Source organism: Nipponia nippon, unplaced genomic scaffold, assembly GCF_047370975.1.
Source record: "Nipponia nippon isolate SJK-2023a ecotype South Korea unplaced genomic scaffold, ASM4737097v1 scaffold_10, whole genome shotgun sequence".
Taxonomy (NCBI): Eukaryota; Metazoa; Chordata; class Aves; order Pelecaniformes; family Threskiornithidae; genus Nipponia; species Nipponia nippon.
In genome coordinates this window covers 24,621,581-24,644,327 of record NW_028262291.1, presented here as the reverse complement: position 1 = coordinate 24,644,327, position 22,747 = coordinate 24,621,581, and the positions used below count along the sequence as shown (strand labels likewise).

At 36.6% G+C, this 22,747-nt stretch overlaps 1 protein-coding gene and 1 long non-coding RNA gene across 15 annotated transcripts in view; one reads left to right on the top strand and one right to left on the bottom strand.

The window, feature by feature from the left end:
• The window catches only part of LOC148057123 (uncharacterized), a 68,202-nt gene extending 60,249 nt beyond the window's left edge, over positions 1–7,953 (bottom strand). For all 3 annotated transcript variants that reach the window (XR_015701895.1, XR_015701894.1, XR_015701893.1), the window contains exon 1: positions 7,874–7,953. This is a non-coding gene — a long non-coding RNA (uncharacterized LOC148057123). The remainder of the gene's footprint in view (positions 1–7,873) is intronic.
• The window catches only part of LRRC4C (leucine rich repeat containing 4C), a 582,163-nt gene that overhangs the window by 87,829 nt on the left and 471,587 nt on the right, over positions 1–22,747 (top strand). The window lies entirely within an intron of this gene.

Here is a 22,747-nt window from a genome sequence, read left to right as displayed (position 1 = left end):
CATGGACTAGACTCTGACTGGACTACATCCAGAACTGTGTGTGCCAGTTTAACCTTTGGATGAACCACTTTGTCATATAATAGGAGATACAGCTCAAAGGCAGGATGGCCGGCAGAGGGGAATAAGTCATGGTGCACTACAGTGACTCAAGCAGACTTCATATAGTCTGAAATCAGGCTGACACAGGTGGTGTTGCTTGGGAATGCTAAACTCATTTATGATCCAAAGATCTTTGTCTTGGCGTTTGTGGCATTCTTCTTAAATGTTCCGTTTGTAAGTAAATGGTAATCTTGATGGAAAATGAAAATGTAATTTGAAATGCTGGATTTTCTCAAAGGATAGGAATTATGCCTTTTTACCTACTTGTTTGTCAATTGTTAGGCTTTCTGGATAATTTTTAGAGCATTAATATCCTCAGAATGTAAAAACCGGTAACAAGTAATCCTGGCACCATGCTGATTATACATCACTTCTGTGGGCTTTTTAAGGTACCTTCAAAAGTAATAAACATGCTTTACAGTTATTTGGAAATCTTAGCTGATGTTTTGAGGTGAGAAACTTTCAGATTAAATGTAGCACTTCAGTTGCATTTCTTTTTATGGTTGGATGGCTGTAAGTTAGAAAAAGAAAGAATGGGTTTGGAGCAATTGTTTAGGTGTGGAAATGTGGCCGCATCATGTGTTTGAAATGTAAATGCTTGGTAAAACTAGGGTTAAGTTCACCCAGGTGAAGAATTTTGTTAACAGGTTTGAGTCTGCACCCTTATGGAAATTGGATATAGTTGGCAGTGGCAGCTGTAATCCGGTTTTGCTGGTGGGGATCCCCTGTGCAAGGGCTGCTGCACAGATGCAGTGTATGTTCAGCTCCCACCTGTGCCGCCTCCTCTGGTATCACTGCAGGGCTGTGCTTGGTGCTAATGTCTGTATTGTGCATGCTCAGTGCAGGTGGGAAATAAAAGATAGAAAGAGTTGAAGGAGTAAAAGCTTTGATGGAAGTAGACCCACCTGTCCTTACTGAAACAACCATCCCTGGTTATTAATAGTTTGTAGTGAATTGTCTCATGATGGGTGTTGATAGTAACTGTGCTCTCTGCATACAAGAAAAGGCCATTCAAATGGGAAGACACAATGGAAAATTGTGCTCTCTTGGTAGTCATATAATTTTTATTTTCTTGCAATACTCATGTTTAAAATACTTGTAAGGTTATTTATTTAATAATGCTATTATAGAATTTATTTAATATTTTTTCTCCATTATAATAAAGTTATTGCCCATCTGTACTCCATCTTTAGTTGCATGTAATGACAGATAGCTCCACTCCACAGGGTATTTGAGGAGGTGATTGTTATGGATAATTTTCCAAACCTGCAAACTCACAATAAATAAATAGACTAGGAGGGAACTGCAATCTGAAAGTTTTCTGTCCAAAATAGTCTCTGAGTTCTACGAAAACAATTCCTTGCATGTTTCCCTTCAATTTCTCATGGAAAAGCTGTGCACATGTGGCAGTCATACAGTTTAGTCTAATCTGTAGTGTATCCTGATTATTTTTGTATGTTAGCAGTACTTTATAATTTACACAGTCTTTCTGAGGGGACTCAGGCAAGACAAAGTAGACTTGTGACCACCTAAAGTGGGAAAGGAAAACGGGAATCTTTCTGCAGCAGTGCAACACTGGGAACTTCTTTTCTCTCCTGTTGCTTATGCACATCTATTTTGAAAATGTTTTTCCGTTTCAGAACTGCACGTATCAGTATCAGCCATTTACCTTACACTTCAATGCTTAGCTTGAACACAAGAAAGATGTTACTTTTTGCTTTATATGTGGCTGATAGTTAATTATACTTGACAACTATCCAAGATGGACAGCAAACATTTCTAGTTTTTATAAACTGCCTCTTTAAAGAAATTGTTTATTTGTGTGGTGTGATTTAAAATAATCTATCCACTGCTTACTTATGCTGGGTTATGGCATAGCTAAGGCATTGAGTCCTGCTTCATGCTAACCTTATTTAGTATAGTCTTCTCTTTTACTACTTGTGTTATAACAAAGTTAAATCCTTCTGCTTGTCTTTCAAGCAAAAGAAGAATGAATTAAATTTAACTCTTCTGTTACTGAACAATGTATCTCTGTATGTTGCAAGGGTTAAAGTGCTCTGGTGTGGCTGAAACTGAAAGCTCCTCTTAATTAGGAGTTACTTTAAATACATTCTCACAGCGATTATCCACATTTTAATGGGGAAGTTTTTTTCATTTCCCTTACCAATACCTGGAGTTGTATGCCTGGCCAAAGTTTTTGTGACTCTTGGTTCCTGTGACAGTGTCGCTGAAAAGCAGTATTTGGTTTATATGACTCGCTACCTTCAAATAATTTATTTCTTCTTTGTTTATATGTATTCTCCTAGTAATTTAAAAAGATTTTTTTTTTCCTAACCTTGACTAATTTATTAGCTTGCTTGTTTTGAGCCAGTGAAAAATCAGACAAGTTAATCTATAGCTGAAGGAAAAAAACCTCATACAATGAAGAGAAGGGGGAAGAAGGTGCTGTAATTCATGGTGCCTTAGTTCCCAGATGGGAAACAAACACATGGAGCAGTTGGCATATAATGACTTAAAGTGTAGGTACTTGGTTGTACCTGGTATGTATGTATGTATCTCTGATGTTTGTGGAGTAAAATGTTCTCCATGAGGGTTGTGCAGGATGTCTCCTGTGAGCTGCTCCAAATACGATGGTTACTGGGTGTCAACCTGCAGAGTAGGAGCTTCTTGTGAAGCAAATGTGCATAACTTCAGATAATGTTTCGATCAGTGTGGCTGTGGGTGGTGGAAGCAGAGACCCTGATACATACCGAAAAAAGAACTATAAAAAAGCCTGCCAGCTGAGGTAATGTAGACAAGTCGTATATGATTTAAAACAACTTACTGAACTGTGAAGATTGACATTTGCATCATAAAATCAGGCTTTAACTAAGTTAAAGCATTTCAAGCTTGTTCTGTCTTTTGGTTTAATAAAATAGGAGCAATGAATGATTTCAGAACTGAAAACAGATTGGCTCCCATTTTAAACCATGTCAGGTTTAATTTAGTAGATATATTAATTCTGACTTTTTTGTAGTTGAAAGCAATGGAAGGTTTTAATGAACAACCTGAGTTTCCCTGTGCTTATGGATGGCACCAAGTTTGACCTTCAAATGCAAGTAATTTGAATTGTGCATTTCCTACAAAGCAATTCTGGGATCCTGAATGAAGGGAGTGTCCCTTCCTCCCACCTCCTTTCCTTCTACAAAACTAAGGGACCTTTCCTCCCACCATTTCAAAGTACTGGTTTACACTGTTGCTATGAAATTACAGGATTGCTTGGGAGATGAGAACAATACCAAATTCCACTTCTGCTTTCTCCTCTCCCACTAGTTCATCCACCTCTGCAGCAGCCATTTCACTACTGTATTTATACTCCCTAATCTTTTGCTATGATATAGCCCCTTTTCTCATGAAAAGCCATGTAGATTTTTTTTTTTTTTTACCTGGGCAAAAGTTTTTTCTAAACTAGATTATGCTAATGATTCATTAGGTGATTTTTCTATGGTGACCCTGTTTCACTGATATAACGTGTCTCACATGATGAGAAAATTAAGCTGAATGCTCAAAGTAGCTAATACTTCAGTTGATTGATTTCTGCATACTCAGTCAACAGTTATGTTCAACTTGATGATGCTGTCTGCTTCTATGATCCCTTTCCTAGTCCCCATCCCCTGTTTTTCACTCCTCTTTACTGTCCTTTTATGCTAGTGTAATTGCTTGTTTTGACTACATAGTGAATTAGATCAGGGAACTAATGTGTTACAAAAAAATAACTTGGTAAAAAAAAATTATTTTCCAAGTGGATCAGTGAATAGTAAAGTGCATCCGGAATTGGTGTGGATAAAGCGTATAGGTAGGGCTGCATCTGCACAGGGTACAACAGTCTCAGTTTCTTAAATGGACAGAAGAATTTTTTAAAATTTTAGAATCAGTTATGCCCCAATTAATGAGAGCAAACTTCAATCAAGTTTCCTGAAAATCAAAATGTGTACATACAATTGTCCATTTCTGCAAATGTAAATCTAAATATACCCATAATTTAATTTTTTTTTAACATGATGATCAGGAAGTTAGGGATAGTATGATTTTACTTGTGTAGTTCTAGAGCTCATTGAATAAGCTATTTGAAAAGAAGCCCAACTCAGCTGTTTAAAAAGTGATTAAACTAAAACTATTATGCAATTTTTCCATAAAAGATAATTCAATTAAAAATATAGTTTGTTTGAAATAATAGCCTTCCAAAGACATGTATTAATTTCCATTAAATTTTCCTATAAGTGATCTCAGCTACAGGAAAAAATTTTGGAGAGAGAAACTTCAGAACCTCGGAGGACAAGATAGTCTTGTGGGTGGTGGGAAACAATCATCTTGTTTATAACAACAAATTAGAAACGGGCCTCCTAAGTGAATGGTCTGAGATTAATAAAAGCCACATTTCAGTTATTAATTTGTATCAAATTGTTTGCACACAAGCTACAGCAGGAGCAGCAACTACCAAACATTTTAATTAAAGTAAGCTAACAGATCATTTTAAGTAAATTGGTATTTACTCAATAGTATTTACTCAATATAGTCTTATATAATTTTGAGTTATTTTCTCATATTTAATATTATCCTTGTCTTTCTTATTCCCCTAAATTTCCTATGTTATTTCTTCAAATTCCTTAACAGCTGTTATCTTCAAACCGGGCATAGCTGCATATTAGTTCTTTTTTTTTAATGTATTTTTTGAGGTTTTAAAAATTCAGTCTGAGGTTAAATTGCCAATAAAACCTATAAAAATATTTTTTGCTATTTTTAAAATTACAATTAGTGATACTGCCTGAGCTTGTATAAAGCAAACCTTATCTAAATCTTTCTCCTTTTTGCTGTTTCTTATCCCATGTACTGTTCAAGAATGTCTGCAGAACATAGGCTTAACAGCGTGTAATTGATATAATGACGCAGAGCTCTGACTCCAACTAGACGGACAGAACAATACATTCCAGCACAAGTCTAGAAATTAACTGCTTTTAATGCTGGGGAAAATGTATAAAATTTGATGAAAAATACTTCTGTGAGCAAAACAGTGAATTTGGATCGAATTCAGCAAAGAGTTAAATGCTGACCTTTCGCTTTCTTCTTTTGAGGTGAATCTCTTTTTTTGTTTCATTTTATTAAAAAAAAAAAAAAAAGTGTGACACAAGTGTCCCTTATCTTCCTGTCCCCAGTGTCGTCATCAAATGAAAAAAATAAAGGAGTTCTATGAAGAGATCTACTTTATGTTCCACTTAAAATGTTGCACTGAATATACGTAGTACATTCACATGGCACTGCTCTATCTAGAGTCACTGTGCTCTCTGGTAGCTAACACCAGCCGCTGGACATTGTGCCACCTGGCCTTCACCACCTCCAGCTAAATGCAGTTTTTCTTCATCTTAACCTGCAGGTGCCAATGGGGCAGTAGGAAGTACACAGTCACCATAAGCATCTCTGTTGCAGGGACATTTAATGCCTGTTATGGTCTCATCTCAAAATAAGTAATATCAGGATTCATACTGTCTTTAAATAACTCCTCAGAGAAATTTTCTGTTACGTAGGTTGATTTTTTACATTAATCTCTGTTAGCTCTTTTGTTCATAGTGGTAACAAGCAGATATAAGCCTCCAAGTAGAGAGAATATTTAGGAAATTCCAGCAAAATAATTGAAAAGACATCTTGTGGGACAGAATAAAATGACCAAAGGGACACATTTTATTTCCTACTTAAAAATGGTATTTTGTGGCTGTACCCACCAAAGATCAGAAGTTTCTCTTTTGCTTCAAGGTTGGGATTAGTGCTCAAAAGAACTGTAGATCAAATTAGCAAAATCTGCAAATGATCATGCTGGCTAAATGATAATGATGGCCAAATGCTTAGAATACAGCTTCAAATGTTCTTAAATTTGCTTTGTTAGTGGTTGCCAACATTTTTAGAGGCATACCTTGACACCAGGATTTTCTGCTGACCCCGTTAATATACTCTTTTTTCCTATTCTGTCCTAGAGTTGTTTCATTACAGGTGGTTAATTTTGATAATTGTGGTTTGGTATTTACATTATTTAGGAAATGTGTGGCATTTAATTAGCTCAAGTAATTTTTGAAAAAAGTAGTTGTTAAAGCATCTTTTTTTAAATATGTGTGAGTATGTGGAGGTATGCGAGTGCTGTAATGCTCATGCACATTTAATTTTAATGATTATAAATATAAAGCTTTTGGCTACCAGAGTAAAAAGCATTGTGATAGGGTTCTCATAATATGAGCTACCTCAGAGACTGCAGGAGCAGTAGTAGTCTACACCTATGTAATCACTGGTGAATTTTTGGCAGGCAAATTGCAATTACAGTGCTTGAATTTGTTTAGGGCACTAGGGAAGACATCTTAAACTCTGTGAACTTTTTAATAAATAGGAAAAGTTTTAATTCTGTTGTATACCTATAACCAAAAGATAAATCTGCCAGTGAAATTACTTTCTTTTATGTGGTGGAGAACACCATGTTCTGCATCTTTGGCATGGCTTCCTGTAATTTAATTTAACCTTCCGTCTGCCTTGTGTAGCAGTTCACTAAGTTGTGTTTTACCCAGCTTGTATACTTTAGCAAGACCAATACCTGAGACAGTATTGGCTGTGTTTCTCTCAGCTATTTTAACCTAGGTTTTCCTGCCAAACTGTAGTCTTAGGGCAAAAGCAGCACTTAATGTCCATTTTCCATACTTATTTTAAATATTTAACTTCTTTCTAGTGCCTCTTCTCCACTCTTTATTTCTTTCTAGTTTTTTTCCCCAGCAGCTTCCTTTCCTCCCCAGCAGGTGCCAACTTGGCACTGTGCAGGCTTCCTCTGAACTTGGTGCTGTGGCTGTTTCCAAGGCTGTTGAACAGGGAGCTCTTATGTGAGCAAGTGCAGCTGGAATTTTGCTCTTCCTCCTCTCCCCCCTGCTTTCCCCCAGCTCACTCTGCAGCAGTGGTGCCCTCACAGCCTGCTGAGCTGGAGAGTGAGAGCACTTTCTCTCCTGCCAGGAGCAAGCCTCACACACGGCTAGGCAGCATGGCGCAGCTAGCTTGGATAGACGCTTAGTTCAATTAGGATAATACGCACTGCAAAGATCTGTAGCTGCGCATAGCAGCTATGCATCTCTTCCAGCTGAAATGACACACAGAACTGCCACTAGTCTCCCCTCTTACTTGGATTTCCTTCTGCAGGAGATTTAAATAAAATCCATCTCTCTCATGACTGCATAAGAACAGTTTTTCTAACTTTCTTCCTTTAAAAAAAGAAACAACAAAGCAATAAACTTCTGCCATAGCTGATGGGAGAGCTGAGATAATTAATCTATTCAAGAAGTAATAATAACAGTGATCTTGGAACTGTTTACTGCTTTAGTGTTAAAATGTAATAAAATGGCACTACTGCCTGTTGGAATTTTACTGTCCTCTTACTGTATCTGAACTATAAAAAAATAGCACTGTGAAGTTTATCTTACTAAGGAAATAAGCTGTTCAAGCAGAAGAAATATACAAAAGGGGTATATTGTCACTTGTTGCAAACTGGCTTTACGTTAGAGAGAAGTTTTGTTGTGCCTTAATCATTATTAAGTAAAATATCTTCACAATAGACCTGCAAATGCTTATTAGGAATGTGTTAATATTAGCTTTAATATAAGCACTAATGTTAGCATGAATTTAGCATTAGCATTTAATATTAACATTAATGTAAACTTTAGTATTGAGTTTTGGAGATGATAGAACAGAAGTTGCAGGGATGTAAATGACTTACCCAAGGTTTTGTAACATATCGGTGGTAGAGAAAGAACAGACAAGCATCCAGGCACTGCTGGTGCTCTTGTACAAAGAGACTGGAGAATGTCTGGAAAGTCAATCTTTAAACAACCTGTTTCTTATCATCTCTGACCCTTGTCCTTTTCTTTCCCACACAGTAATTAGGGGAGAGAGACTGGGGAGAAAAAGAAAAGATCAGTAACTTAAAAACTTTCTCAGACTGCAGCGACGGCAGTATTAAGCTTGCGTAGATGTAACATGGGGAACCAGTGCAGTCTCAGTGAGGTAAAATCTGCAACATCAGGAGAATCCTTAATACCCACAAAAGCGTATGTTAAAGTGCAGTTCATATATATGGTGGGTCTCTGTGTGTATTGTGTGTCTCTGTGTGTAAATATCTGTATATATTGTTGTTAGGGATGGAGAAAGAATAGGACATGCAGAACCTCAGCACAGTATCTACTGCTCTGTGAAAGTGCTTGTGCTGGAGATGTCACCTAGACTTAGCCTGCTGGGGTGGCACTCACCAAGTGTCAGAAACCGATAGTTGCATCCTGTTGAAACAAAATGCAACTGTGTCCTAAAAGTAAGCAATACGCTGACGCAGTCAGTCTGCCATCTGAAGCGTTATGCTTTAGACATGCTCACGCTTTCCCAAGGAACAGGATCACTGTAGTGCTTGGTTATTGTTGCTTCCTTGGCTGCATGTGCAAATTTGATCCTTTGAATATTTAAAGGAGCACAGTGTGCAGGGAATCACATAGAGGGGTGCTGCTCTGGGCTTGCCAGATTACTCCCTCAGATTGCACCTCCCTCGCTGCCACCCTTCACCACTGCTCTCTTTGATTTTCTAGTTTTCTTCTCTGCCCCTGATTAAGAAGCGAGGCTTTCTTTGCAGAGAATTTACAATGCTATATTTTAGTCTTAGTGTTGTCTGAGCTGCGTGTTTAGAAATGTGTGGAAAGTTAGAAGTTAAGGATTTGCATCACACACACTGTACTATTTTAACTGTGCAGTATTTCAAAGAAGTTGTATAGTTTAAAGCAGGAAGGGATAAGTTGGCCTTTTAATTTTACTTTGTTATAGGCTATTAAATTTTGTCCAGATAATCCTATGCAGAAGTCAATAGCTTTAGTTTTCTGAGGACTATCATGTTACAGTATAACTAACCTGTTTTGTGAGACAAGCAAAGAACAGGAGAGAACGTGGTATCACCGTTATGCAAGGCTTTGCCATGACAGCATGTTGATTAACTGACAATTCATATTCCAAAATGAGACAAAGGGAAAAAAACCAAGAACAACAACAAAAAAATTCCTGCTGGTGTCATCTTACAAAATCCGATGATAAACTTAATATTGGGATACGTAACTGAATGATTACGTTCAGTTCAGAGCTGGGTTGCACTCGAAGATACAAGTCTCAAATGAATTGTGGAAAAGCTAATGATACCAGAACACAAAGCTGGTGTCGTGAGCATGGCCAGGACAATGCACATAATTGTAAAGACAAATAAACAAGGAAATTAATAGATTCATCGATCACAGTCATGGAAGTTACTACTCTGCCTAAGCATTTTTATGTCTCAAAAACAAATGCGAAGTGTTCCCAGAAAGCATATTCACAGCGTGATAGTTAAGTCCCTAGAGTCTGGGGACAGAAAATGGTGGAAGTATCTTCCTTCACCTCAGACCATTTCAGTGTTAGCTTCCTTATTCCTAGGAAATTGTGCTTTGTTTCAAGACTTAATTTTTCAGTTGTGCTTTGCTAGTAAGAACAGAAAACCTCCATATGACTGTTTTTCATGCATAGGTCTGTCTACAGAGACCTGAAACCACTTCTCAGCTTGCTGTTGGATCAAATGGGCTCTATCATTGCATTATAAGACTTGTTTTTCAGTCACCAAGTAATTTTTTGGTGGTTGTTTTACATTCGGAACTTATTCATTTTTCTGGGAGGTTTAATACCAGCAGTACTGGTCGAAACACCAGTACAGTGTATTACTAAGATCACTTCCACATTTAATAGTCTCCTTTTACATACTCCAGAATCTTAGTAACTTTTCTTGGCTTAATTTGTAGTAGGTAAAGGTATGTGTTGGCCCTAAATGTCTCTGAGTCTGCAACTTCAAGGCAAACTATACTTCTTATCAAATATTTGAACCCATTGTGTTATGCTAGGTTGTATTAAAAAGTGTGTGTGCATGGGGGAGTTTGCTGAATTTTGATATTCAAATCTCTGTGTAAAAGTACCTATTCTCATTATTACTATCCTGTTGGTGTGTATGCTGTCCTGAGACTGTACCTGAAAATATTTTTTTTTGTCTTTGGTTCACTTATCAATTTTCAATTATTAAATAGAACTGCACTGAATAATTCCATATCAGACTCTATTTGGAATAACTCCAGAATATCTGCCCACTAATAGGTACATTATAAGACATCCGTTAATCTGTGTTTAATCCATGTACTGTGAGAGAAGACTTGCATAGGCTTTCAGCAGTTTTACAGTTGTCATGAAGCATATATGGGTCATGCATAATCCATGAGGGAACAGAGAGAGGTTATATGAGTATAAGGTACTATTATGGTATCATACAGTGGTGTTTCAGCTAGGCTTTATAACAGATGTACTACTTGGTTAAAATCTTATGCTCTGTTGAAGTAGTTGTAGCAAAGAAACTGTTTTTACAACTCTCCTGGAATTTTCTGAGAGCCAGAAAATACTGCACTCCTTTATCACTGCTGCCAAAGAAAGAATAGATGTCACTGATCTTGATAGTGGGCATCACTTACTTGAAAAGTTAATAGGTTTTCTCAGTTCTTTCAACACCTGTCAGGAGGACTGCCTAAATCAATTCCTAATGGACAGAACCTGACCAACAAGTGAAAATTATAGCTTATTTGATTGTTCTTGCTGTGTTTCCTTTTTCTCTTTTATATATTTCTCTGCTTTCCTTCTTGCAATTCATTACTGCCATGGCAGTAAATGGTTTGAATGAAAGGACAGTTCACTCTGATTTAATTTTCTAGAGGACTGTGTACTTGTGTTTTGCATCTCACAAAACAAAATAAATAATAAAAAATACATTATAATGTGTTTGCAATAGATTGAGTCCCCACTGTAAGAATCAACCTTGTTTCCCAGCAGAAATCTAACCTACTCTTCTGATAGATGTTGTGGAAGTAGACGGTATTGTTGTTGTTATTGTTGCTATTATTATTATTTTATTAGATGTTTTGTGCCTTAGGGACAGGAGTATGAGGTGGCAGTTGCTACGGAAACTAGTTTGAAAAATGTTATTGAGAATCAGTAAATCTGCTTGTAAGACAGCTGTCACTGGACATAAATTAGATCTATTCTCATTAGTTATGTGTTGTCTTTGGGGGGATGGTGGTGTTAATCTGACATTTTCTGTATTTGAGAGAGAGATTTTCTTGTGCAATTCTCTTATTTACAACAAGAGTATGGTGGTTAATGGAGTCAATGCTTTCATTAGTTTCTTCTTGTTATATATCCTGATGCTGAGTAAAGTTTGTTTTCCCAAGATGCTACTGTAGAAAATAAGCTTTTTGTTTGTTTTTAATTCCACAAATAATGGTGGTATATATTCCACAAATACAAGGTGGTAAACTTATCTGACAGAACACAGATTTTTTGTGTGTGACAGAACTCTGCATCCTTATGGGTTGGTCCTTGGGGTGATAATTCAGCCTTACAGTTGTTTCATAGCCATAGCTGTTCTGCCTCATTAGTCTTATACCCCAGTCTACTCTTCCTGTAGCACCTCTATGCATAAAATAGAGAATCCATTTTAATCAGCCAGTGTCATCTTAGCCAATTGCTGCCTTTGGGGAACTGAATGCAGGCTCTTAATTCTGCGTTTTTCAGCAGTTCCTCGCAAGACATTTCAAGTATATGGTTTTCTTCATAGGGAAGGGGTGGTTACTCTGTCTTCCTGTCCTCATGTGGTCTGAAACTACTTACTCATGTGCTGCTTATTTTTTCCTTTCCAAATACTCTCTTAAGGGGCATTTTTTAGGACTGAGCTCATCTCATGTAACCTATAGATGATAAGTTTCCCCTACATCTGCTCATTCCAAGAAGAGTTCTTTTAGTTAGTAATTTTTCATCTTGGCCAGCTGGAGAAGTATTTCCTATGTGATTTTTGGTGTATTTTCAGTCTTTCATCATTCTTCATTCTTCTCATCATTTCATTCATTTTTCATCATTTGTATATTTTTTTCTGGTTATCGGAATTGGTATGTTGATTGTCAGAAATTTTCATCGGGAGGGGAGAAACTATTCCTGAACTACCCTCTAGTTAGAAATGTCTTGTTACAAAATACTGTAGGGCTTTCTAATCAAGCTGGGAAAGGGAGGAACTGCTTTCTCCTTTTATAAGGAGATAAAAGGAGATAATTATCCTAGAAAGCTGAGGCCAGCCAAATTTAAATTAGAAATGGGTTCTTTTAACGTGATTAACTGCTGGAATAAACTGTCATGGAAGGTGTATTTTCTCATCTTTTGATGTAATTTATATCACTTTTAGAAAATATGCCTTAGCCAAATACAAGTTAAACTTTCATTAAATGCAAATTAATGATCTTAGTGTAAAGGCAAATTGGTGACAGACAGGAAGTTGGACTAGACTGAATGCACATTTCATCCTCAACTTAAATCAATCACAGTGCAGTTTTCCCTCATTTCCCTCTCATTTATTTTATAATTCACAAGATGGAACTGACCATAAATAGTATTTTGGTACAATATTTTTTGTTGCTAGCTTGAGTATTAAAAATATTTGATGCTGTTTGTAAAAATTCATGAGAACTGAGAGAAAAGTACTTGAGTAGAACATAGAATGACACTATCTCTACATTTCTACAGCAACTCCTTAAATGCAGATCTGTAGGCTGTGAACAAATGGCACTGTAGCTTTACTGCCATGCTTCCACTTTGTTAGACTGGTGTATGTCTTGTTGTTACTGTATCTTGTCATCCCAGTTGAGATTTCATTCCTGTAAGCAGGATGTAGTGTTGCGTATGAGGATTTTTTTCAGGATGTGGATAGCTGCTTACTTGAAGTAACCAGATTTGGCAAAGTAGTTTCATTATAAATGAGCCAATAGTAATGAGATTCTTAAAATATTTTGTTGCTTGGTAAAGGACTGGACTAGGTTAACCAAACCTGAACAGCTCTATCTGTATTTCTGATTCTTTCTACTAATGCAGTCATCTTGTTTCAGTTTTACTTGCCTGAATAAATAAATGTACAGGTCTTTCTACTCTATTTTTTTCTGTGCTGATAAGGTTGTGGGAGGAAAGCATTCTAATTAGTAAAGGGTGGAAACTAAATAATAGGATTAATGGGATTAACCAATTTGTGACATTTGCATTTTAAACCTTTGTGTTTAATGACTATATGAGCAGATTCAATTTCATTTTGATTCAAGATGAAACTTACCTGTTATGATTGTTCAAATGCCATTTCTCTACACCTGTGTATGCATGATGTTAGCTGATATAGTTGTTGACTGAATTTTGATCACCAGACACTCATTTCATTCATGCTATTTTTCATTTTAAAATAGATTTGAATGATTCAGACTTGGGGAGTTTGTTTGCTAAACGTAGTTTTGGTCATTCAGTTCTTGGACCACATTATGTCAAATGTTCTTAGAGCTGCATACTGCAGTTAGAAATCTGTGTCTGACTGCAGCATGCTTCTGATACCTGCTTCAGTGCAATGTACGTCATTAGGAAGATTAGCAAGCGAAGCGAGAGATATGTTCGTTATATTGTATATTGCACAATAATTTTATTGGATTTTTACATCCATAGTTGTTTGAAGAACAATAGAATCCAAATAAGGAACACTGCTGATTTGAGGGATAAACACAAACACTAAATAAAAGTTTTCTGTTGTAATTTTAAGACAAACTTAGGCAATTGCTTTCAGCTGATCTTTGCAGAACAGCCTGAGACCTTTGTGGATCTTTTATTATAAATTTATACTCATACAGACACACATGTGCACACACACACATATGCACATAGAAATATGATCTTTCAGTTAATGCCTTTTCTTGAATACTATTTTCAGTGGTTTAGTTATGTATATGCTTTGAGGACCATGACATTTAGGAATATTTTTGTGAGGGGAAAAAAAATTTAAAAATCTACTGTTTTGCTTAAAATATTTTCTCAAAATAATTACAAAGGACAGGCAATGTTTATCTCTGGCTTTTATTCAAATTGTTGGTCTCGGGCTTTTTATAACCTGTTTAACCAATGATCCATGGTCCTTGATATGTTTTGTGACTTACCTCAAAATCATCCACATTTTCATCTGGAACATGAGCCTAGAAAACCCCTGAGTACAACCCTTCATCTACTCTGTGCTTCCTATTAATAAAATTATTAGGAACAGCATTTACTCCTATTGTAGTCATGGGCTTAAAGCACTGTAGAGACTTCCTGTATGATTCTATTTACGCAGGGATTTCTGATGGTTTCTGGAGGGTTTATAAACCCAAATGTCACTGGAATTCTGTGGAAGCTGCTGAGAATCTCAACCATCTCTCTATGTCCCACTTCACAGTCAGTTTAAAAGGAAAATAAAGAAAAAAAAGGGAAACAGAAAACCGCTCACACATGATGATTTCTGCTCAGTTACTATAGTGATGAATCCTATATGAAAACCCACACGGTTCTGACTGGAATCCAGACTTGCAGATACTTGTCAGGAAAGAAAACAGAGAAAGAGAATAAATTCAATAGTATAATATTGAATGGTGGTGTGAACCAAATCTATTTGGATGAAATTATCATCTGAATTTTAATCTGGATCTTATTGGTTTAGACACTGATGTTAAATGGTTCTTTCAGACTGATTTTAAGCACAGAAAGTATGGGCACTCAGTGAGGCATGGTGCAGGAAGGCTGAAATTAAACTCAAAGTACAGTCCTGGCTGACATTTTCAGGTGGTGTGACACTTTTAATATTTAGTCTTCCCTCTAGTATTTCCCCTTATCCAAGTGCAGGGACCATAGCAATTAAATATTTTCACAGTAGAGTCCCTTTGTGTCTTCAAAACACCAAGACATTTCTCTTCTTGGATTCTCAGTTTCCTTTTCTTTCTAGTAAAATTAGTTCACCTTCTCTCAAAGTAGCTTCTGTGTACAGGCTGTGAGGTTGTGTTTTGCTTCTAGACTCAACCCTGTAGCTTCCAGGTCCCCCCGTGTTAGGCCTGGGGTACTTTCAGTTCCTTTGCCAGCTCTGAGGATTGCTGCAACTTGGCCCCAGAGCTTTTTATTCCTGAGGCAGTGACAGGAACTGGATGAGTCCTTTTGCTTCTCCTGCAAGGGTATCCTGTCCAAATTCTTTTTGTTCCTATTCAGTTGAATTGGGAATTTCTCTCCAATTTTCATTGTCATTCTGTTCATCTTTTCTGAATGCTGGTTTTTAATAGGGTTAGCTATTGAGTTGTTTATGAATTTTCCACTGTTAAGGTTTTTAGCAATAAGTTATGGATTCTTGTATTCATGTTTCATAGAAATACAATAATTTTGTTGAATTTGTGATTAAAAATATGCCATGAGAGTTGTATTGATTTGCTTCCCACCTGGTAAACGGTGGGGTCAGAAGGTGCAGACAGCCTTGCTGCCTGGACTGATTCGGACTCTGGAATGTTCCAGACTTCAGTGTTTCTGGGTCAAAGGGAAGCACTCAATCCCAAACAAAGAAATTCTTCATTTTGTTGGGGAGCCAGGACTCTATTTAGCCTGGAAATCCAAATATGGTCTTTCAAGGCTTTTAAGCTTCCTGATTGACACTAGGACATTGAAAAGTGGTGAGAAAACCATAAAGGAGATCCCTTGATGTAATCTGATGTGTTTTTTCTTATTCCTTGTTATCAAAGTTTTTGTGATGTGGGACCTGTCCCTCTGACCCACAGGTGGGTGCTCTCAGAGACCTCAGAATTAGGCCATGAGTAGGCATCCTGGCTCCTGTCTGTGTGGCGCATCCCCTGGCAGGCCTGGCAGCCCTGGCTCTGGGTCCTCAGGGTCTAGGTGTCCAGCAGCACTGGAAACATGGAGAGACTCACCATAGCCCAGGATCTCAGGTCTGGGCAGTCAGCTCCTCAGTGAGGACTGCTAAGGGTGTGATACGCCAGTGATTTCAACATATTGTCCCTGAACTCTGAGTTTATAATCTCTACAGCTCTGAGGTCATTCCAGTTCTGGGTTTAAAATATATAATATTATCTATTTCAAATAGATAATAAAAACAAAGAGATAATGAGATTTCAGATTAAAGTTCACAACTAGCCAAAGTGTCTCATTCACACTCACTCTAATTCTCTAATTTGTCATTGTCATATCTGAACTTTTTAACAAAGGTTTTACACTAACATATCTTCACAGTATATGCTATACAAACTTAGTAAACCTCCTGCTCTGAGCAGATGACCATAGTGAAACAGAGACCATTCACATTTTGAGTATTTTAATTTATGTTATCTCAAGTCAGAAAAATAATCTCATTAAAGATGATAATAAATTGAGATAATTATTGCAACCCTATCTATTAATGACTACTATATTACATGGATCAGAAGGCTGCCTTTAAAATTTTTATATCTCATTATTAATAATTACTTTTATTAAGCTTTTGTCTTTAATGTTGTCTCAGTGCCTTACCTGAGTAATGAAAATGTTTGAAAAAAAATGGTAAAGTAATTTCACTGTTATTGTCTATAAATACAGAAAATACCAGTCTGGCTTTTAACAGTATTTGCAAAGCTTGGTTATTACTGGTAACAGCTAGACAGTGTAGATCATGCAGAACTTGAATAGATGGCTTATACAATGTCACATCCAGATGATCCAGACCTGCATTTACTGTGTGGTAACATGTACTTGTACAAAGGTACCTCAGTGGGATTCAGTGATGACCCCTTTATCTTGAAGCTGGTGTTACTGTGGCTGTAACAATTCAATCTTCCTTTGTCACTGCACTGACAGTGTCCTTCTCTGTGGTCTGGAAAAGTCACTCGTAAATGAGATTGGCAGTTTCCATCTACTTGAAGCTCTAACTAAGGTAGCAACAGTGGTTACAGCAAAATTTGATGGAAACAACAAGCTTCCCTCAACAAACCCTCATCAGTAACAGCTTCCTCCCTGCCCCAGGCAAGGCATACAAAAAAAGCTGGCAAGTCCCCTTGATTTACCGTCACTCAGCTAGACTTAAACTAGGAGCATATCTAGGAGCTGCCATATCTTGTCAGACTAGTAGCACGTCTACCTATTTTGTCTGGGGGCAACTATAATAATTGGTATTTTTCAAAATGTACAAACTACCTCAAACTAGGTAGTTAATGATCTTGGGAAAATTTCTTTCTGAACTCCATGTTTAATTTCTGCTCTGAAGCATGAAAACTGAACTGCATTATATCCTTATATTTATTCTGTATACTGAAATAATTCATTCAGTTCTTTCTTAAACCATTTTTTACTCTTGCCCTTAGATGGTATCTGTAAAGTATGTAACTGTAAATAAAATTAATTTTCTTCTTACCCAGTTTTTAGGTTGGAAATGAAAGATAATATACTTTGCCACCTAGAATACATTTTGATATGTTACTTAATTGAAGAAGTTTTGCCAGTGCTGGGGGAAGCCAGTTGTTCTAGGTATAGGTTCACTTTTCCACGGCTGGAGCAGGTGATATTAGAGCCCCACACTGTCTCTTCTGAAATTCTGGTAGATGCTGCACCCCAGAATCACAGTCAGCAGGACATCACTTAGGACGGCTCTTTATGCACTGAACTGAAAGTCAGTCATTTTAGCTTAAATAAGCAAGTAATATGGTGTATTAGGTATCTGAAGCAGTTAAAATATTTTCCTGTTGTGTTTAACTGGCTGAGTTGTGAAGCTGGTAAGTTCTGGTTACTTGCTGGCTGATGGGTGAGGGAGACTAATGGAGTCTTCAAAAAGTCTGTTATGAGTCCAGATAGGTTGGAGAGAAATCTGTTGGTCTGTTTTAAGAACATGAGTTTTATTAGTTACTGTGGCACATCTCGAAGGTGGTAGTTCATTAAGCTACCATACTTAAGATAAGTGCCTATACTTTTAAGCTTCACTTAAAGTAAATTAGATGAACAGTGCCTTCTGAAAATGGGACTTAACAGCTCATATCTTGCTTAGGGACTTGTGAAAAATTGACTTGTTTTTTCTTATTTATTTTTTTTCAAGCAACTCTTAATGTGATACTAATTAAGTATTTTGGTGGTGGTGAGTCATTTGATAGAGAGGTAAATGTCCAGATGGTAAAATCACTTGGCAGTAACTTCAAATAAAAGGAATTGATCTGAACAGATCTCTCTTTGCCAACTCAGTAGTTTGCTAAAATTATAATTTAAAAATAGCCAATTAAGGAAATTAAGTGAGTTTATTAGAGAGTTAACCAGCTCAAATAATGAACTAAAAATAGTCTTAAATGATGGTAATAACCAATTTCTTGAAGGTTATATTTTCAGTAATTATCCCATTTCAGCATTTCTGTCTTACCAGAATTAAAATGTTCTATATGAGACTGTTGCTACAGATATGTACTTGTTCTATATTGAAAAAATATTGTGCACTGTGCAGATCTTGTTTTTGAAGCATTGGATCAAAAATTAGAAGGTTTGGGTTCTGTTCCTAACTTCTCTTTTCTGTATTGGAGGCAAAGAGTGTTCAGGGGAAGATCTCACTCAAGTTTTTGTTTTTTTTTTTTTTGTTTTTTTTTTTTTTTTCTTCAGACATCAGTCTTTGGCCACTGTTCAGAGATAGGGCATAGGATACACAAAGCTGTTCTCATATTCTTAATATGTGACCTGAAGCAAAAGATTTTCATTGCTACTCTTGGCTTATGTTTCCGTCTTCCCTTATTTCCTGCAAATTTTTTTTTTTTAGATAGTCTGTATGCTTTCAAAGCAGATGCTGCTTGGGCAAAGTATTTCACACTGGGGGTTTTGATACTTGTTTGAGCCTCAAGGAATTTTTTCAATATCCATAACAATAGCAAAATTATTCCTTCCTAATAATTACTGTTTTGTAATATCTCAAGAAATGGAGATGAGTAAATTTAAAACCAATGGTATATGATAAGAAGGGGACCTCTGGAGTCACAAAGATCAATTCGTGCTCTTATATAATAAGCTTGCTTGAAAATAATTTTCATATATGTATCAATTTTTTTTTTTTTTTAAAGAAAGAACGCCTTAGTACTCCTGCTGGAAGTCTGTTCTAGAATCTCATTTCTCTCATGATGAAAAAACCTTTTTAATATATATCCTCTTACCAGTTTATAGAATTTCTTCATGATTGTGTCTTGTAAGCCTAACAGTTGCAGCATCTTATTTAGAAAGAGAGCCAACTTTGCTTTAAAGACTTGATGCTGTGAAGGATTTGTTATTTCCCCAGTAATGTATCTCAGTGTAGTTTCACTTACTGCTACCATCAATTTGCATTGTTCCTTAAGGTTTGAATTTTGCTACTACTTCCAGCTATTGAGGGTTTTTTTATGCCTTTCTTTGTCAGACTGAAAAGGCTTTGTAATATCAAATGTTTTCTGGTTTTGTACATCACCAGACTATTAGCAAATTGACTGTGTTCCTGCTTTTCTTTTTTTTAAGCCTTTCTCGAAGATTATAGAAGGGTGTGCATCCTTGGAGGAGGAGCCCTGAAAGGGGACTCTCTCCTTCAATTCTTAGGCAGTGAAGCCATATTAACTCCAGAATGCAACCAGTCTGGGGAGGCACAGGGTTCCTCTGAAGCTATTACTGCTGCACAGGAAAGCCACAAATTAGGATAAATAAAGCTGATGCAAACAATTGTGAAGCCTAGCAGATATTTTTAAGGGATCTGCAATTCTAGTGTTCTAAGAAAACAAAAAAACCCTTCAAAACAAAAAAAAAAACAGGTCACTTGGTCTATTTTGTTGATTTAGTGTTTGGGGGGTTGGTATAGACTAATGAAGAAGAAAATAGCAAAGTGCTGTTTTTAAGGAATATTTCTAGTTTATTTTTTTCTTTGTAATCATATTTGCATATACTAATAAGGAACCTTGAGCCTCAAGGACATAACTGCAATCTAAGAATGTATTTCCCCAAATTTGAGAATGTGTAGTTTGAAATTGTTTTTTATGTTGAGTCCTGGCCTGCTGTAGAGAGTGTGATATTATGAAATCCTTTTCTCACCTGGAAATTTGATGAAATTAATGAGTCTTGCTTTAGTGCTGCTATGATTGTTGTTGCTTTTTTCATTTTATTTGAAGAAAACAGAAATGATGTGTTTGCAATAGCCTTTTGCTGATCCATATAGCTGATGGGAACAATACTGCTTCTATTACAGGCAACACAATTGTTACTGCATGTCAAATAATAATGGCCTGCAATTTTGGGGTAAGAAGTTTCTTTGCCTTCTTATCATTAGTGGACATACTGAATTTATACTAATCTTAGAGATGAACACCACCATGTTAATTCTATAAGTTATTTTTCTATGAGAGGATTAAAAATGGATATCAAAGTACCAGTTAGGAGGAAACAAAGCAGATGTTGGGCCATAAAAGGTAATATTATTAGTGTTGATTAGAAGGTTACAATCTTGAGTGTGTGTGTATGTGTGTGTGTATAATCTGTCTGTTATCAATACTCTCTCTAACACCTATTATGCTAGAGGTAACACCTATAACACCTGTCTATATAAATTATAGTTTATATACATATATTAGTGTGCTATGTTTCAGGCTGCATGTCAGGATCTTCTGACTTAGTGAGACAGTGGGAATTAGATGCCTAAATATTTTTGTAGATCTCATTTCAAGTTATAGAAACAAAGCAGTATTTAGAAAGTCTGTATGTACTATTAATCCTCATCATGAAGAGAGATTTATAGCCTCATTAAGATCATTTAGTTGAGTAATTACTGTTCCTGAGAGTGTGATCAGAAACGGAATAAAAAAAGGTTATGAAGAAATAAATAGTAACGGGATATTCGACTGTCACTCAGATATTAGTGTTTTAGATAGGCTCCTGATATGTCTCAGCTAATTCTGGCTAAAAGTGGAGAAAACAAAGCAGTTCCCTGGTTTTGAGAATACTCATGCTTTTACTACTTCAGTGCATCCAAGATGTTGCAGGTAAGCTAGAACAAACTTAAAAATAGGTGTGAATCTCTTCGAAACAGTAATCTGCCTAAAAGGCACTGACGGGGTTAAATATGCTGCTGCCACTAGGTGTCATGCTGGGATCATCTCTTGAAGCATGAGCTCTTATCAAAGGTTCTGAATGAAGGAACGGAATCTCCTTTATGTATTTTAGTACCTAATTTTGCAGGCTGTAATTGCTATGTGCCCGCCCAGTGTATCAGGAACCTTCGCAAGAAGCCAGATGTGCACATTGCTGGGTGAGAAGGGATTGGTGCCACACAACCTAAAACAGCACAGTTGCCGAACATTTCCTCTTTCATTTCAGATGATAGAGATCTGATTCAGAGATCCTCAAGTCACATGGACCTGCTTAGGAAAACGTCTTTAAATTTCTTCTTGTGGGCGTGCTTGCTAATATAGGGAAAAAACATATGATGTTTTTTTATCCTCTTCCAATGTTTCTTTCATATAAAGCTCAAATGAGGCAAATTTAAAAAACAACAACAACAAAAAAAACCCTAAACATAATGCAGCTTTTTATACAGAAAGACCCTTGCAAGAAGAATTTGGTTTCATAAGCACTGGACACAATGTCAAATAATAAACTTTCTGTTTATTGCAATTAGTTTTGTAATATGGAAATCGTTATGGGAATTGAGAATACAAAATCAGTATGAGGGCAACTATTTATTTTTTTATTAAGCCTGCTGCACAGTGTTCTTCCTGCACTTCACTCCTGCACTCACTCGCAAAATTGTCACATTTCTTAACAGTTCCTTAATAGGGGGATCTCACCAATATGTATCAATACTTGATGGGAGGGAACAAAGCAGATGAATCAGACTCTTGTAGGTGGTGCCAGTGAAAGGGCAAGAGGAAATGGGCACAAATTTGAAATACTGCAATTTCTCATTTTGCACAAGAAAAATCTTCGAACTGCGAGGTGATTGATCCCTGAATGCTCTTCCCAGAGAGACTGTAGAGTCTGCTTGGAGTTACTGGAAACCACCTGGACGTGATTCTGGACAACCTGCTCTAAGTGGCCCTGCTTGAGCAGGGGGGTTGAATTCAGATGATCTCCAGAGGTGACTTCCAACCTCAACCATTCTGTTGTTCTGGGTGTTTTCATTCTTCACATTGATCCAGCATTGGGAATACTAAAACAAAAACAAAACAAGAAACAAAACAAAAAACCAAGAAACAAAACCCCAACACATAATGCTAAGCATTGTGACCATAGGCTTTAATTGTCAAGTAGCAATGAACTACTGATAGGATTTTTTTTGTTTTTACAAAAGGAAAAAAGCTTTCTTTGCACCCTATACTATATGCTTCAGAGGTGATGAAGTAGATTCTGTCTTTTGAATCTATTAAACCCAATTTTGTCCCAGGCTTGTACATAGCTGAAATAACTTAGGTACTGTGAATCATTTCTCACTGTTCTGAAGCTGATTTATGCTAGTCTTCCATACACTAGCAGTTTCTGTACTGGAAATGGAAGTATTACTAGAGTGTATATATAAATATCATCATCATGATGTGTGCAAATTTTTGTCAGATGTTTCAGGTATCATAAACAACAACCTTACTATGGCAAGTTTGAATTGACCAGAGATGAAGGAGTATATAGCCCACTTACAGGATAGCACGTTATGCGGTATTTGTCAATCAGT